The following is a 17,242-nucleotide window of genomic DNA, read 5'->3' on the forward strand; positions in this document are numbered from 1 at the left end:
AGGAACAGGAGGTTCAGATGGGGAAGGGGGACAGAAAGGAAAATATGGTTGAAGGAGTAAATGCAAGGAAAGGCAGTTGAAACTGTCTGTATTTGAGGAATGATATGATGGAGAAAACGAGCGCAATGGAAACTTTCTATAATATATGAAGACAATCTGGTGTAGCCATGTATTCAATGGAAGTGGCGAGAGCATGGCAACAGCACAGTTGCTTGACACAGTTCCAGCAAAGGTGAGCACATTGCTACAATCCCTGGCTTTCTATCTCTAACCTTTGGGTTTGGTCTCTGCATGTCAGTATGAGGAACTTCCAGCAGTATGGTTCATTTTATGTCATTTCCTGAGAAAAATGATGCCTAAGTCTTTTCAGGAAAATCCTAAAATTACCTTTCCCTGGTAAGGTAATTTTATTTGGAAGTCTACCTTACGTCCTGGAGAACATTAAGCACAGATAAGCACATAGCATTGTGAAGCCATTACTCTAGGAATCTTCTTAGGATCTCTGACGCTGAGCAAAGTTAAAACAGTATAGTTGCCACAGGGTAAACAGATAATTGACAAACCCTGACTGGGCAGGAAAAGAGGATAAAGGTTCAAGACCTCTTTTTAATATAGGTTAGAGGTCTCTAAAAATGTACTTTGGAGACTGGCATCCATACAGGGTACACTCCTGAAAGAATGAAACTCAGTAAATAAGACAGCATGACTAAAATAACCCCTTCTTACTTTAGAGAGTAGATTATGAAACATATAGTGAAAAATAGGTATTACTATTTGCTGTTCATAAAAGACCACTTCAAGTATTTTCCGTTTTCTGGAGTTCTATAGGACTGTAAACATTGCCAATTGTAAATCAGGCTGTCAAGTATTAAGCATGTTTGCTTTGGAGCAGACATTCTTTAGTTTCTTTAAATTGGATTATAGGGATGATGATGATGATGATATAATAATAATAATAATAATAATAACTGTTCTGTTTTTATTTTCTACTTGTTACTGAACTTGTAAGCCTAGACACGTAATGAAAAATCAAACACATAATCTGTTACACTTGGATAATGATTAGTTTGTCTTTTTTTCTTTGCAGCTTGTCTAAATAAAAAGCACGTGTTTGCTATAACTCAGAACCACCTAAACAGAATGACTGTTAGTCATTCATCAGCTGCATCATCATCATACCTGATCATCATTCCTGGCTCACCCCCTCCCCGCACTGACTCCTCATCTCCTCTGTGGGCTGCCCTGTCAGCGTCAGCAAAGACCCTCCCCCATCTCCCCTCAGTGCTCAATGAAGGCCACAGAGAAAGCCCCAGAGGAGGCCCCTGGAAGCAATCTCATCAATGTCACCAAATAATAAGGAAGGTATCACTCATATTTGCCAAACAAAGAATTCGGTGTCATGACGGTGTTTCATACATTTGACTTATTGGATGAAACAGTCCCAAAGAAAGCTCCAAACAATAAAGGCTGTTGCTCTCTGCAAACTGAAAAAAGATTCCATTACTGAAGACAACAACCACACAATTCATAGTACATGGATCACTATGAATCAAGGGGAAGCTAATGACAACGTACTTTTATACTCTCAGTGGAGTTGCCATCAACTCCACACTAACTAAAACATTTAACACATCCCAGTCATATCTGAGGTAATGTTCTTTTCGAACAATCACTTCTCCCTTCTGCAGTGTCCTCATGGGTCTCATTATAAGGCATGTTTGGGTGGGAATTTAAGATGACAGCACAGACATAAATGTTAGGTAAAGCTATTTTACCAGGCAGGAGGTATCACTTACAGGCATTCATGTGACACATTTACAGTTCAAGTGTATGAGTAGCTATCAGTGTATTTCTCTTCAGCTACAGCCTTTGGATCTGGATTGTCCCTCAAAGTCCATAGGATTAATGGACTGGCTCCCCATGGCCTAACTTGGGGAAAGTGACTGGGTCAGAGAGGCAGAGCAGAAACTCACATTCTTATAGGGTCCTTCTACTACAATGTAGCACTGAATGTAATTTTTTTTTTCTGAGACACAGTTCTTGAACTCCTCTACTAATTTTCTTTTTAAACTTCCCAGCCAGCCTTTTTTGTCTTTGGATCAGCCTTTTTCCCTCATAAATGCAGTTTTCCTGAGAGGCCATTTCGCTCAGTACATTATGAGATATATCATTACATCAGTATCCCTTTTTGGATGGTCATTTATTCTCCTGGATTTGGTGAGAATGTGTGAGAGGATCTAAAGTCCATTTCATTTGGTGAGGATCATTATTGAAAACAAAAAGAACCTAAATAAACGAATGGAATGCTGTAAGCAGAAGGATTAAGTATTGCTGATCTATTGATAACATGAATATTTTTATCAAAGATATATATTGAAATTTTACTTTATGTGTTTAATTCATGTACCACAAAAACTCTAAATGATTGAAGTAGGGTATATGCTAATTATACATGCATGCACACTTGTTTTGAAACTTCACAGAGAGTGTAACCTCATGAACTTGACAATTTTACATCAACAGGTTTTTTAATTTTTGAATATTAAAAAAAACACTTAATGACAGATTCATAACATACCACTCCCTCATTGAAATTTCATTTGCATTATGACTATAGTGGATGGTATATTTGGCAGATTCTAGAATCATCTAGAAGGTAAGGCTCTGGGCATACTTGTGAGATATCTGTATGAAGGTTAGCCTTTGGGAATGCCTGAAAGGGATGATCTTGATTAGTTGAATTCACCTAGGAAAACAATAACTATTCTGGGCAAGACTGTTCCCAGCATGTGGATATTGACCTCTATAGAGTGGAGAAAGTGGCCTGAGCTGTAGCATTCTGCACACTCTACTTCTCAGTTGTGTATGTGATGTGAGCCGCTGCTGCATGCTCCTTCCAGTTTGTCTTCCACAGTATAGTAGGGTGTATGTTTGAACTGTGTTCCCAAATAAACCATGAGCCCAAAAAGGAACATAATTCCCTGACTTGCTTTTATCAGTATAGTTTATCACAACAAAAAGAGATTAAGGCCCATCCCAATAAATCTGAAAGTGGTGTTTTCACTGATGTGGTTCTTCAGGAAATGGAAGCTTGCCAGCTCTCCATGCAAGATTGAGAAGAAGATAGGATTTTGCATCATTATGACATCCCCACTAAACCCTGAACTAAGAAGAGAGGAGGGTAAGATTAAATACAAACACTGACTTGTTCCCATGATTTTCTCTTACTAGTTGTATCAAATGATGCTAGGTTCATGTGTAACTAATTTCCTTTCTATCTTAGCTTCAAAGAAACACAGACTTTACAACTCACAAGGAGCCTTTGGGAATCATTTACACATCCCCCTCTTTCCAATGCCCTTCTCTTCCCAAGTCAGAGGCTTCAGCAGCACATAGGTCTTTATTTTTTCATGTATCTCCCTCATTCTCCATCATGTCTATTTACTGAGAGGCTGTTGTTGGATAGAGATTTGTCTAATTGTCTAATAATTGTTCGATTCCCATCAGACATGGTAGGTGACAACGATCCATAACTCCAACACCAGGTACACAATTTGTTCACAGTCTTTCATCCAGCCAAAATAGTTACAGAAGTAAAAATATTAAAAAGGAGACCCTCACATCATCTCTATTTGCTTACCAGGATGCTGTCCACAGCTGTTGAAGTTGAAGGGTCACTGTTGCGTTTCTCTTTAGTACATCAAGGGACAACTGTCAAAGAACACTCAGCTCTGACAGGTCACCCTCCCCTACTGACTCAGAGAATCTATGCAGGCCCTCCAGAGAGAAGCAGTACCTGTGGACTCTAGGCTCCTAAAGCAGAACAGTTTTTGTACATGATTGTCACTCTGTATAATGACCACCTACGTGTTCCTGGAATGCAAGAATGAACTTCTATGTCCTTGGTACCATGCTGCTGATTTTAACTGAGAATACTATGTCAATTTTTTATCTGAGTTACTGAAAATCTTTCTATTTGTACTATTTCTTGTCACATATATGGAGTAGACATAGCCACTCATCCAGAGAATAAAAGATTCTAAGTGCTGGAACAGAAAAGCCAAATTCAGGCTTGTACTGTCTCAGGATTATTTGCATCTGAGATTCCCTGGTCCTCCATACACAGTGGTGTCCATGGAAGAGGGTTCTGTGTTCCGGGAGCTGAAGAACATCAGCTTTAGACTTCCTGATTGCAAGGGTGAAATCATATTTATCAGTATTATGCTAAGAGAGCAGGGTTATTGTCCATTTCTAATCAATGGCAACAGAATCTAATGCACCAGAACATACTGTGAAAACTTGATAAGTAACTAAGGACTGTTGGGCTTTTTATATTATGTATAAAATAACTTGAAACTTTTATCTCTTTAGACCGCATACTCTGCCTTACATGCTGTGAGAAGCCCAGGGAATCTTTAGATTTGTAAGATTCCTGTCTCCATTTGTCCAATCTGATAGAGCAGCTGTTAACCTCATGAGAGCAGAGTCTGAGCTCACTGCTGCTGTCACAAGGAGAAGTGTAAAGTTTTATGAAGATCAAAGGCATATGACACCTTGGTAGACACTGACAGGAGCAGAGCTCCTTGTCTGTCATAGTCTAGACCCTGAGATTAGGAACTTCTTGTATCCACATACGGTTAACATCTCTCATAGGATGTTGTGTTAGAGGTTTACAGAGGAGATCTGCATGTGCTCATCAGAAATTATTTAACTTTTTATACCTGAGAAGTAGATGTATAAAATTATGTATGTAATTCAAAATAGAAGGATATGCATATTGGATAAATGCTTATTTATTTTTCAATAATATTTGTGGCTTAATGGTGAAACATTAACATCAGATAAATAATTTGTGTTGGGTAGATAATGCCATGAGCTGCATTGTAACCAGGTGATTAATGATACAGGTTTTTGAGAAATTGTCTCCATGTATAGATTAGATTGGCCCAGAAATTGGTTTGTTCCTGAGGTGGGCCTTAAAATCATGAGTCTCCTGCTTTTTTCTCTTCAGTTCTGGGAGCACAGATGTGAATCTTCACTCCTTGCAATGATATTTGATTTATTTGTTTTTCTTTTATATTTTACACATAATTCTGGCTTTGCAATTTACCTCTTAAATATATTTTCAGAGTTCCATAATATGAATTCCCGGCAGACTCTGTGATTTCTATTATTGCTATTGATTTTTTTTGTACATATACAAACTTTTCTTTTTCACCATTTATATAGCAGCAATCACTGATGCAGTGTTCTATTGGTTTCTATAAAATCATTACATAAATTAGGGTGGCTGTGCCCCTTCTAGAGAGACCCACCCGATCCAGAAGTCAGAAGTCCATCTTAACCCAGTTTCAAAACGGCTAATTTATAAAATACAAAAAGATTTTATTTCCTGAATAAAAACTCATGGCAGTGTTGGTCTATAGCAATGACTTCATAAAAATCTATTTTTTCCTTTTATGTATCTCCAGATTTAGACCCCTCTTTCAATTTCCTGAAGTTGTGGGGAAGATACTTGTTAGTATTTGCTGGATTTCTTTTGCTTTGAAATTAAAGTTCCTCTGATCTCAATCTTAAATTAATGTCCACCAGGATATTGACAGAGTTAATTCTGGGTTGCTCTATGCCTCTTAGTCCTCTTAGTTCTAGTTTATCTAAGAAACTAAAGCCCAAATGTCTGAAGCCCTGTTCTCTGCCTTCAGTATAAGAATGGCTTTGGAGATGAGTAGTATGGAACACATTTAGCCTCAATTCTTTTTTTTTTCTTTCATTTTTTTCTTCTCTTTCCTTTCTTTCTTTTATGACATGTTTTCTTACTCTGTTTCTTTTGTTGTGATTTTTTTGAACATAGCCTATCATTTTGCAAAAACTGTCAATCTAAGATACCTCTAATAAGGTTTCTACAGAAGTCAATTGATTTAAATGTCTTGACTTTTAACCCAGATCTACTGTTAGAGCACTTAGTACTTTTCTGTTCGAGAGCTGTAAGGCAATCTTTTTCAGTGATTGCGCATGCTCCCTGTAATAGCATTTTTGACGGTTGATTGACACCTGCTACACTCACAGACACTGCACAGACATTTGCTTTTGTATTTGCTGACTGCTTTGCATGGGCTCCTACAGCCCAGCCCAGCTGTGAGAATTTATAAACCAGGCCTCTGCAGTGAGAACTGAACTGCATCAGACAGCAGGGGGAGCAAGATGAAGTCACAGACCCAGGTCCTCATATCCCTGCTGCTTTGGGTGTCTGGTGAGAAACTCAAAATGTTATAATCTTTGCAGAGTCACTTCTTTGTAGATGAGAAACAGTGTGCCAGTCTCAATATATCTAACTTGATAATACTCTAACAAGATGATAGTAAAAAGATGTTAAATGACAAATTTTAACTGTTTTACAATCTGTGTTTGTGGTTATATACATGTTCATTATGTGTTCCTGATTGCAGGTACCTGTGCAGACATCGTGATGACTCAGTCTCCATCCTCAGCAGGAGAAAAGGTCTCCATCAGCTGCAGGTCCAGTCAGAGTCTTTTAGGCTCTAAAAGCCAAAAGAACTTATTGTCCTGGTACCAGCAGAAACCAGGGCAATCCCCTAAGCTGCTGATCTATTGGGCATCCACTCGGCACACTGGGGTCCCTGATCGCTTCACAGGCAGTGGATCTGGGAAAGATTACACTCTCAGCATCAGCAGTGTGCAGGCTGAAGACCTGGCAGTTTATTACTGTATGCAGGATAAAAGTATTCCTCCCACAATGCTTCAGCCTCCAACACAAACCTCATTGAGAGTCTCACCAGCTGCCTGCATCACACACAGCCTTGGCCCTGCACACTTCCCCCTTCTGTGTGATAGCAGGTGTGCCTGAAAACATGATGTAAAGTTCAAGAGTCCTATATTAAATTATGGGTTCAATGATTCTTTTGAATACTTTAAATTTTTTGTATTAATTACAGTTTATTCACTTTGTATCCCAGCTGTAGCTACCTCCCTGATCCCTTCTGAATCCCATCCTCCCTCCCTCTTCTTCTCCTATGCCCCTCCCCCAGCCAATGATAGGGGAGGTTCTCCTTCCCTTCCATCTGACCCTAGTCTATCAGGTCTTATCAGGACTGGCTTCTTTGTCTTTCTCTGTAAACTGGTAAGGCTGTTCCCCCCTCAGGTGGAGATGTTCAAAGAGCCAGCCCATATCTTTTATATGAAAATCCAAAAAAGAACTCAGTATTATCTTTGTGTTCTTTCTCTAACACAGTACTACAAACTCTGTTGCTTCAGTATAAGAGATTTTTCATTTTATAATATTGGAGTTCTGATATTCAACATAGTGATGGTGATGGAAAACTTTATTTCAATTTGGAGGCTCTAGGAAAGGGTATGTTTCCTGGTTTTTCTAGATTATATAGTACTTTCCTTCCTTCCTTCTTTCCTTCCTTCCTTCCTTCCTTCCTTCCTTCCTTCTTTCCTTCCTTTCTTCCTTTCTTCCTTCTTTTCTTCCTTTCTTCCTTCTTTACCTCCTTCCTTCGTGGTGCCCATATCTGCTGCTTATTCTTTTACTTTCCATAAAGCATTTTAATTTTTATTACACTTTTATTTATGTTTGTCTGCTTGCATGTGAGTGTGCATTAGTGTGTCTGTGTGTGCATATTTATAGGTGCACATGTGACATGGCATATTTGTGGAGGTCAGAGGACAATTTAGACTTGACTCTCTTTTTTCCATTTTGTTTCGGGGTTCAACCTCAGGTTTGACATCAGGCTTGGTGGAAAGTGTCTTTGCCATATGAATTATCTTGCTGCCCCTTAAAATATTTTATGGGTGTTAATTCATTGAACACAATTTCATGAAAGCCATGTCTTCCAATATATCATGTATTTTGACCATATGCACTAAACTTCATTTTGCTTTCCCTTTCCCGGTATTTCTTTTTTCCAGTCAGGAGGCATTCAGGGAAAAGTATACAGGAGACATCTGGGATTTTTGCAAGGGAACTTAGTTTTTCTTTTTCCCAAGATCTACACTAGAGGTAAGTCTAAAGCAGAAATTGTGCCTCTAGATTTTCTTGCTCTAACTGACACCCTTTTTTTCTGTGCTGCTTTTACTGTATCTCTCCAAACTCTGGCATGGTATGAAAGAGGCTTCACTGCCATTGTTCCTAGGGTATTTACTCATCCTCAGGAGATCTCCTATAGGATGTTATGAAGACTTACTGAAGTTCAGATTAATTAATGATTTAATAGAGCCTGATAATGATTTTATACATTTACTGTTTTGATTTAAATGTTTGAAGTTAAGAAGTTAGATAGTTGATAGAAAGTTATAGCTACAATAATAAAACCTCTGTGAGCCTCTAAATGCCAAATATGTCCATCTCACCAGAGACAGGAAAAGCCTGACAGGGATTTATTGTCCTAAAGTAAACATTCCCTTGGGTCAGTGAGTCTCAGTGTGCATTGGGCCTCTAAAAATTATTGTTTAAACCTTAGATGAACTTGTGAATCCAGATATAGTTAAAGAATTTCTTAATGCATAGACATATAAACAATTGTCTGGCCTAATAGACTAAGACATGGACTTTGTTAACACATAGCATGAATTATTATTGCTCTGTACCTACTATGAACCTTTTGGAATGCAGTATGTTTAAAATGCCATGTAAACCATTATCATACTAATAGCTGTGAAGCAATTATTCTTCTGAGGTAAGGACTGAATGTTAAGAATATAAATAGAACTAAATTCATAGAATAAATGTTAAAGCCCAAAAAATAGCTTAATCAATAATTTGTAAATATATAAATATATGTAAATATGTATATACATGTGTGGGCTCAGTAAGCAGGTAGCCCTATGGTCTTCCCCCAGGGCACCTGCTAAGTGGGATATCAGGCATCAGTGAGGCCACTCCAGAATTGGCAGTGACTTTGGACCACCTGCTGACCACCTGCAACACAGCAGTTCTGAGCATGTACTAGGTCACCTTGTAAAAGGACTTGCTCTTCCTTCTCTCTCTCTCTCTCTCTCTCTCTCTCTCCCTGTCTCTCTCTCTCTCTCTTTCCTGCCTTGCCCAGAGACAGTCGTTGTGACCCTGTCCCTCTTTCTTTAATAAAATATCCCATGTGGAAACTGTTAGTGGTGTCATTTATGAACCAGGGTAGAACTCCACTGCACTATCCTAACAATGTATTTGCATGTAAATGTGTCCATCTGTTTTTCATATATATGTTACATGAATGCATGTCAATTTGTCTGTATGGAGCTCCTTTTCTGTTTTGTTTACTGATGTGTGCATAAATATGTACAGGATTATATGTTTGGTCATTTGGCTGATACAATGGACATGTCCCCAACAGCTGATCAGGAATGAGATTTCCCTGAGGACAGCCTGTATTTGCTGCAGTTTTTATAGAGGAGATGATAGTTAAGATCAACACCATCATTGCAGATTTAATGAAGCCCAAGCCTCTGCCAGCTGGTAACCATTTGCCCCTTGCTTTCCAAATCCAGGCAATTGAACTTTGATTGAGGCACCCTCCTAGGGAGGACTCCATGGTACAGAATCCACAGTGTTGAGCCTGGTCTCAAATACAGGATATGCTCTTCCAGACACAGTAGGTAGTGGTAGACTGTCCAGAATCCCTTCTCGGCCTCTGCAGTCAACTTCCTCACTTCCAGCATGTTGCTATGGAAGCTAGCTTCATTGAAAGATGGGGGCTGAGATTCCTTTTTTACAGTTATAATTGTTTCTCCTTGCTGGAGCAGTTAGCTTCAACAAAATTTTCACTTGACCATGGCCTTCTTTCCAAGTAGTCAAAAGCTTCATGGTCCAGGCTCTAGCATTTGGAAATAAATAAACTGAGGGGACAAGCCAGGGGCCCTTGGTCAATCTCATTAGGACTGCCTGCTGTTAAAAAAATAAAAACCCGTGGGGAGGGGCATGCATGCAGAAAGGGGGGGGGAGGGTGGGACTGGGAGGGGAGGAGGGAGGGGCTTAAGGGGGGATACAAAATGAATAAAGTGTAACTAATAAAAGTTAAATAAAAAATTAAAAACAAAACAAAACAAACAACAACAACAAAAAACAACCCCGATTTCTTGCTCTGCTGATTTCATTCTACAACTCCTGTCCCCTCCACGTCTTTCTATATCCCTTTTCTTCTATAAAATTCCCTCTACCCAAAGTTTGGATATGAGTCTCAGCAACTGCTTTGATACCCAGATCATTAGAGTCTTTCAAAGGCCCTCTCTGGAGGGCTCCTGTCCTGCTCCCTGTCTTCTTCCACCTCTGATATCTATCCTGTTTGCCCTTCTGAATGAGTACTAAAGATCTTCCCTAGGATCCTTCTTGTTGTTTAGCTTCTTCAATCCAACATCCACACACAGCATTCATTTTACACTCAACCAACTTTGAGTTCCTTTTTTATTAACCCATCACGTGGGCTTGCAGAGAATGATACTCCAACCAAGGACCATATATTAAAAGATCTAGACCCCTGCTCAGATTTAGCCCATAGGCAGCTTAGTTTCCAAGCAGGTTCCCTAGTAAAAGGATCAGGGGCTGTTTCTGCCATGAACTCAATGGCTGGCTCTTTTGATCACCTCGCCCTGGGGGTGCAGTCTTGCCAGGCCACAGAGAAAGAGGATACAGGCAGTACTGATGAGATCTCATAGGGCAGGGTCAGCTAGAAAGGAAGGAGGACCTCCCATATCAGTGGACTAGGGGAGGGGCATGGGGGAAAAGAGGGAAAGAGGAACTGGGAGGAGAAGAAGGAGGAGCCTATAGCAGGGGTACAAAGTGAATAAATTTTAATAAAAAACTAAAAGTGAAAAGAAATTTCAATATTGATCCCCTTTGTCTTTCTAGGTGAGTATTGATCATCTTACTCCTGCTCCTCTTTCTTGTTTGTCTTCTTTTGGTGTACAGATTTTAGCATGTTTATCCTATCTTATAGGTCTAGTACCTACTTATAAGTGAGTATATACCGTGTGTATCTTTCTGCTCCTGGGATACCTTACTCAGAATGATGTCCTATAGATCCCACCATTTGCCTGCAAAATTCATGATTTCCTTGTTTTTAATTGCTGAGTAGTATTCCATTGTGTAAAAGTACCACAATTTCTGTATCCATTCCTCCACTGATGGACAGAAGTAGGAGAAAACAAATAACAGGACAGGAGCCTACCGCAGAGGGCATCTGAAACACTCTACCTAGCAGTGTATCAAAACAGATGCCCAGACTCACAACCAAACCTTTGGCAGAGTGCAGGGAATCCTATGAAAGAAGGGGGAGTTAGAATGACCTAGAGGGGACAAGAGCCCCACAAGGACCAAATATATCAAGGCACAGGGGTCTTCTATGAGGCTGTTTCTCCAACCAATGGCCATGCATGGATATAATTTATAATCTCTGCTCAGATGTAGCCCATGGTAGCTCAGTATCCAAGTGAGTTCCTAGTAAGGGGGACAAAAATTATTTCTGACATGAACTCAATGACTGGTTCATTGAGCTCCCCACCACCACCAAGGGAGACTCAGCCTTCCTAGGCCAGAGATAAGGAAATTGCAGCCAATCCCAAAGATACCTGATAAACTAGGGTCAGATGGAAAGGGAGGAGGACCTCCCCTATCAGTAGACTAGGAAGAGGGCAGGGAGGAGTTGAGGGAGGTAGGGAGAGATTGGGAGGGAAAGAGGGAGGGAGCTGAGGCTGGAATACAAGTAAATGACCTGTGATTAAAATTAAAAACATTTTAAGGAATAAAAATTTTTTAAAATCTTAAAAAAAAAAGAAAGAAAAAGAAAAAGCCCTTAACTAAAGAGTGGCTCCTGCAGCTTAAGAGCTAAAAGTCCAAAAGATCAGTTGGCAAGGCATCAGACCTGAAGTCTGCAGGTTCAGGGTTCAAATCCAAGGCTCCTCTGCTTTTGAGTTCTTGCGACCAGTGGTCCCACCAAGCAAGGCTACCAGACTGAAAGATTAAAAGTGTAAGTATAAAATTCTAATGAAAAACTTATTTAACATCTATTTTGGAGGTATGGCAGGAAACAAGTGTGTTACAGACTACATGAATTTGCTGCAGATCTCTGGATATCTTAATACTGAGTGGCTCTCTGAGTGATTCTGGGCAGGAAACTCTTGAGAGTAAGTCACTAAATTTTAAAAAAGCCCCAAATTAGCCAAAAGGGGTACTTGAACCAACAGATATTAATCAAACTACAAAAACACAAGCTCATAAAATGTAAAGTCATAAATAAAGCCACCAAAGCATCATAATTCCCTCAAGAATTCAACTCAAAGATACTTAAATGGGTAAAATTTGTGGGTGAAGATTTCAAATATGTACTTATAAAATGAAGAATTACCAAAGAAGATTCAAAAAGTCATTCAAAGGTGGGAGGAAGGGTAGTGATATATAGACAAAAACAAGCAAGATGGAAAACAACAATCAGAAACATGGCAGAAAAAGTGAGGTGGGGAGAAAATCAATTGAAATGCTGGGAATTAAAATTTCAATGCCTTATATACAAAACAATAAAATGGAAGAAAGAATATCCTGAATTAAAGTTGAAGCAAAAAAACACAGCATTAAAATAGTAATAATTTATAATATAAAATAATATAGAATATAAAACAATATATACATATATATCCAAATTATTACTCTCTTTCTCTATATATATATGACTATAGTGTCAAAGAATTCTAGCATATGATGAAGAGAACAGTCCTAAGAACTGTAAGATATAGAAAAACTTATATGAAACCTAAAGTCTACAGAACACATTAAATGAAATGAAAACAGAAAATTTCATGTATAGAGAAAAACTTGAGAAACCAAAAAAGGGAATTTATTTCCATAAATAGACAGCACTAGTTAAGGACTTTTCCATGTCAAAGATTGTGTCTATAATGCAAAAAATGACAAAGCAAAATGTTCAAAGATAAAATGGAAAAATGCCTAAAACTGCATCGAGAATATATGCCTGCAAGTGGTATAGCTGGATCTTGGGGAAGCACTATTCCTAATTGTCTGAGAAAGAGCCAGATTGATTTCCAAAGAGGTTGTACAAGTTTACATTCCCACCAGCAGTGGAGGAGGGTTCCCCTTTCTCCACAACCTCTCCAGCATGTGCTGTTACTTGAGTTTTTAAACTTAGCCATTCTGATGGGTGTAAGGTGAAATCTCCGGGTCATTTTGATTTGCATTTCCCTGATGACTAAAGACTTTGAGCAGTTCTTTAAGTTTATCCTGGCCATTTGATATTCCTCTATTGAAAATTCCCTGTTTAGCTCTATACCCCATTTTTAAATTTGATTTCTTGATTTGTTGCTATTTAACTGTTCAAGTATACAAGGACATTTGCTCAACCATGTTTGTAGCAGCTTTATTGGGTATTTCTTTGGGACTCTTTAAGTTACATAGTCAAATGTATGAAACACTGAAATCCTCTTTTGCTGACAAGATTTTGTGTTTCATCATTCTTATTATTTTGTGTTTTATCATTATCTTTCTTTAGGGTTTTACCACTCTTGTGAGTGTTGACATTGTTAACATTGCTGCCAAGGGCCTTCTCTATGGGATTTCTGCAGGGCAGAGAGGAGATATGGAGGGTCTTTGCTGATGCTGACAGAGCAGCCCACAGTGGAGATAAGGAGTCAGTGAGGGAAGGATGATGGTCAGGGGAATCTTGAAGCTGACTGACTAACAGTCATGCTACTTTGGATCTGACTTCTAGCAACCAGGTGCTCTTTTATTTATACAAGTTTCACAGAAAAAAAAAAAGACAGAGTAATGATTATCCAAGTGGTACAGATTATGTGTTTGATTTTTTCATTACATATCTAGGGTTACAATGTCAGTCACAAGTAGAAAATAAAACAGAACAGCTTTTATTATTTTATTACCCCTGTAACTCTAATTTAAATGATCTAAAAATGTCTCCTCCAAAGCGAACATGTTTAATATATGACAGCCTGATATATGACAGGCAATATTTCTAGTCCACGAGCACTTCAGAAAGCAGAAAAAAGCTGAACTGGTCTTTTATGAATAGCAACTAACAGTTTTTGCTATATGTATCACAATCTATACAAAAAGCTTATTTTACTCTAGCTGTCTTACTTACTTAGTTTCATTTCTTCAGATGTGTGTCCTGTATGGATCTCTGTCATTAAACCTCATTTTTAGAAACCTCTAAAACTATATTAAAAAGAGGTCTTGAATATCTCAGCTATTTTCCTGACCTGTCAGGGTTTGTATATTGTCTTTTACCTTGTGCCAACTAGGTTTTAGTTTGCTCAGGAGAAGATATCCTAAGTAGATTCCTGGAGTAATGGCCTCCCAAAGCTATGTGCTTACCTGTGCTTAATGGTCTCCAGGACATTAGGAACACTTCCAAATAATGGTCACATAAGGTTAATTTTAGGATTTTTCTAAAAAGACTCAGGCATCATTTGTCTCAGGAAAAGACATAAAATGAACCATAATGGTGAAAGTCCTTAAGAATAGAGCATTCAGAAACCAAGCACAGAAGTCACAGATAGAAAGACATTGATTGCATCATTCTGCTCAGCTTTGCTGGGACTGTGTCAAGTAGCTTTGCTGGTGTTGTGACTCTCACCACTTCGAAAGAATATAAGGCTGTGCCAGATTGCCTTCATATAGTATAGAAAGTTTCCTTTGCTCTAGTTTTTCCTACCATATTATCCTTCAAATGCCCCCAATTCCAGCTGTCTTTTCTTGCATTCAGTCCCACAACCATATCTCCCTTCCATTTCCCCATCTGATCTTCCTGTTCCTGTAGTCACTATGATGTCTTTATTTCAACAATCTATCAATATTATCCAGAGCAGAAAAGTCTGAGAGGCATGAACATGTAATAGCGATAGGTACCAAGGCTAGGTACCTAACCTAGTGAAAGACCTTGCTTCATTGTGGATTAAGCACATCACCCAAAGTGATGGTCTCAAAGTTTATGCTGGGCCAACTTGGCCCCATCACAGTGGGTAGGTCATTCCACTGGGTTTTCTTAGTCCTCCAACTCGTACTTGTTTCATTCTTCTAGTGGCTGTAAATAAAAACTGAGGATCCACACTTTATTATCACAAAATATATTGTTCTCAAGCCTCTTGAAGTTGTTACATAATACAGACTAAGAAAAATTTTAAAATATTAAACTCAAAGCTTTAACCTTAAAAACATTTCTTGGAGGTAAGATAAAAAGAATTAACTGAAAAAAATTTAAAGGATTCTCCCTAATAAACTTACAGACAAACACATGTCAGTTAACACAAAGATTTTAAAACATTATAGTGTATCAAAGTTGAACTTTTAGTTAGATGTAAGCTTATGAACTCTATATACTTTATTCAATTTTTTGAAAATATGTAGGATATTATTTTTACAAATTAAAGAAAATCTTTGGCAAAGAATATAAAGTAAGAATTTCGTATAAACCAATGGTCCTCAGCCTTCCTAATGCTGAAACGTTTTTAAGTATAGTTCCTCAGGTTATGGTGACTTCAAACCAAAACATTTTCATTGATACTTCATGACTGTAAGTGCCTTATTGTTATGAATCATTATGTAAATATCTGGTAATTCACATGGTCTTAGGCAACCCCTTGACCTAAAAGCAGACGGATACCACAGGTTGAAAATCTGTTTTATAAACCCTTTATTCTTAATCCGAATCTTTTAGCAAAGAAATATTTTTTTTGCTAATTTTCCTTCAAAAATCTTTCTGTATCTACAATTTCTTGTCACATATTGGGTAGACACAGCCGCTTATCCAGAGAAGAAAAGATTCTCTGTCCTGGAACAGAAAAGCTGAGTTCAGTTTTGTACTGTCCCAGGATAGTTTGCATCTCAAACTGAAAACTGATGTTTCTGATCCTGAAAACACAGTGGTGTCCATGGAAGAGGGGGCTGTGTCCCAGGCGATGAAGGCCACCAGCTTCAGACTTCTTGTTTACAAGGGTGGAGGCATATTAATCAGTTTTGTGTTCAGCCAGCAGGGTTATAGTCCATTTCTAATCAGAACCAACATAATCAATTGCACCAGGACATACTGTTTAAACTTGATAAGTAACTAAGGACTGCTGGGCTTTCTATGTTATACATAATATAACATGAAATTTTTACCTCTTTAGACCACATACATTCCCTTGGAATACTGTGAGAAGCCAATGGAGTCTTTGGATTTGTAAGATCCCTGTCTCCATTTGTCCAATCTGAAAGATCAGCTTGTGAATGTCATGAGGGCACAGTCTGAGTTCATTGCTGCTGTCACAAGAAAAGTGGAAAGTTTAGTAAAGAACAAAGGCATATAAGAACTTTTTAGACACTGACAGGAGCAGAGCTCCTTGTCTGTCATATTCTTGACCCTGAGATTAGGAACTTCCTGTACAGGCTTACCATCTACCTCTCTCATGCAATGTTGTGTTAGCAGTTTACAGAGATCTGCATGTGCTTATCAGAAATTATTTAAAGTTTTATACCTGAAAAATAGATGTATAAAATTATATGTTTAATTCAAAATAGAGGGTTATGCATATTGGATAAGTGAATATTTATTTTATAATATATAGCTCAATGGTAAAACATTAACATCAGATAAATAAATAGAGTTGGGTAGACAATGCCATGAGCTGCCTTATCATCAATCAATTAATGATACACATTTTGGAGAGATTGTCTCTGTGTATAGATTAGATTGGCCTAGAAGTTGCTCTGTAATACAGGCTGGCCTCAAAATCATGGGTCTCCTGCTTTTGTCTCTCCAGTTTTGAGAATACAGATGTGAATCTCCACTCCTCTCCGTGATATTTCATGTATTTATTTTTCTCTTATATTTTACACATAATTCTGGCTTCATAATTTACTTTTCATATATACTTTCAGATTTGAATAATATGAAGTCCTCGTAGGTTCTATGGTTCTGCTTATTGCTATTGATTTTTCATTCAAAGCCAAACATTTTTTCACCTTTGGGATAGCAACATCACTGATGCAGTGTTCTATTGTTCTCTATAAAATGATTACATAGATTTGGATGGCGCTGCCCCCTTCTGGAGAGATTTACCTCTTCATGCCTTCAGAAGTCCATCTTAACCCTGTTTCTATACTGATAATTTCTAAATTACACTAGCATTTGTTTTCCTTGAGTGAAACACTTGGCAGTGTTGGTCTACAGGAAAGACTTCTTGAAAAAATCTGGTATTTCTTCTTCTTTTTTTTTTCTGCAGATTT

The sequence above is a fragment of the Meriones unguiculatus genome, chromosome 21 (genome assembly GCF_030254825.1).
Source record: "Meriones unguiculatus strain TT.TT164.6M chromosome 21, Bangor_MerUng_6.1, whole genome shotgun sequence".
In the NCBI taxonomy this organism is placed as follows: domain Eukaryota; kingdom Metazoa; phylum Chordata; class Mammalia; order Rodentia; family Muridae; genus Meriones; species Meriones unguiculatus.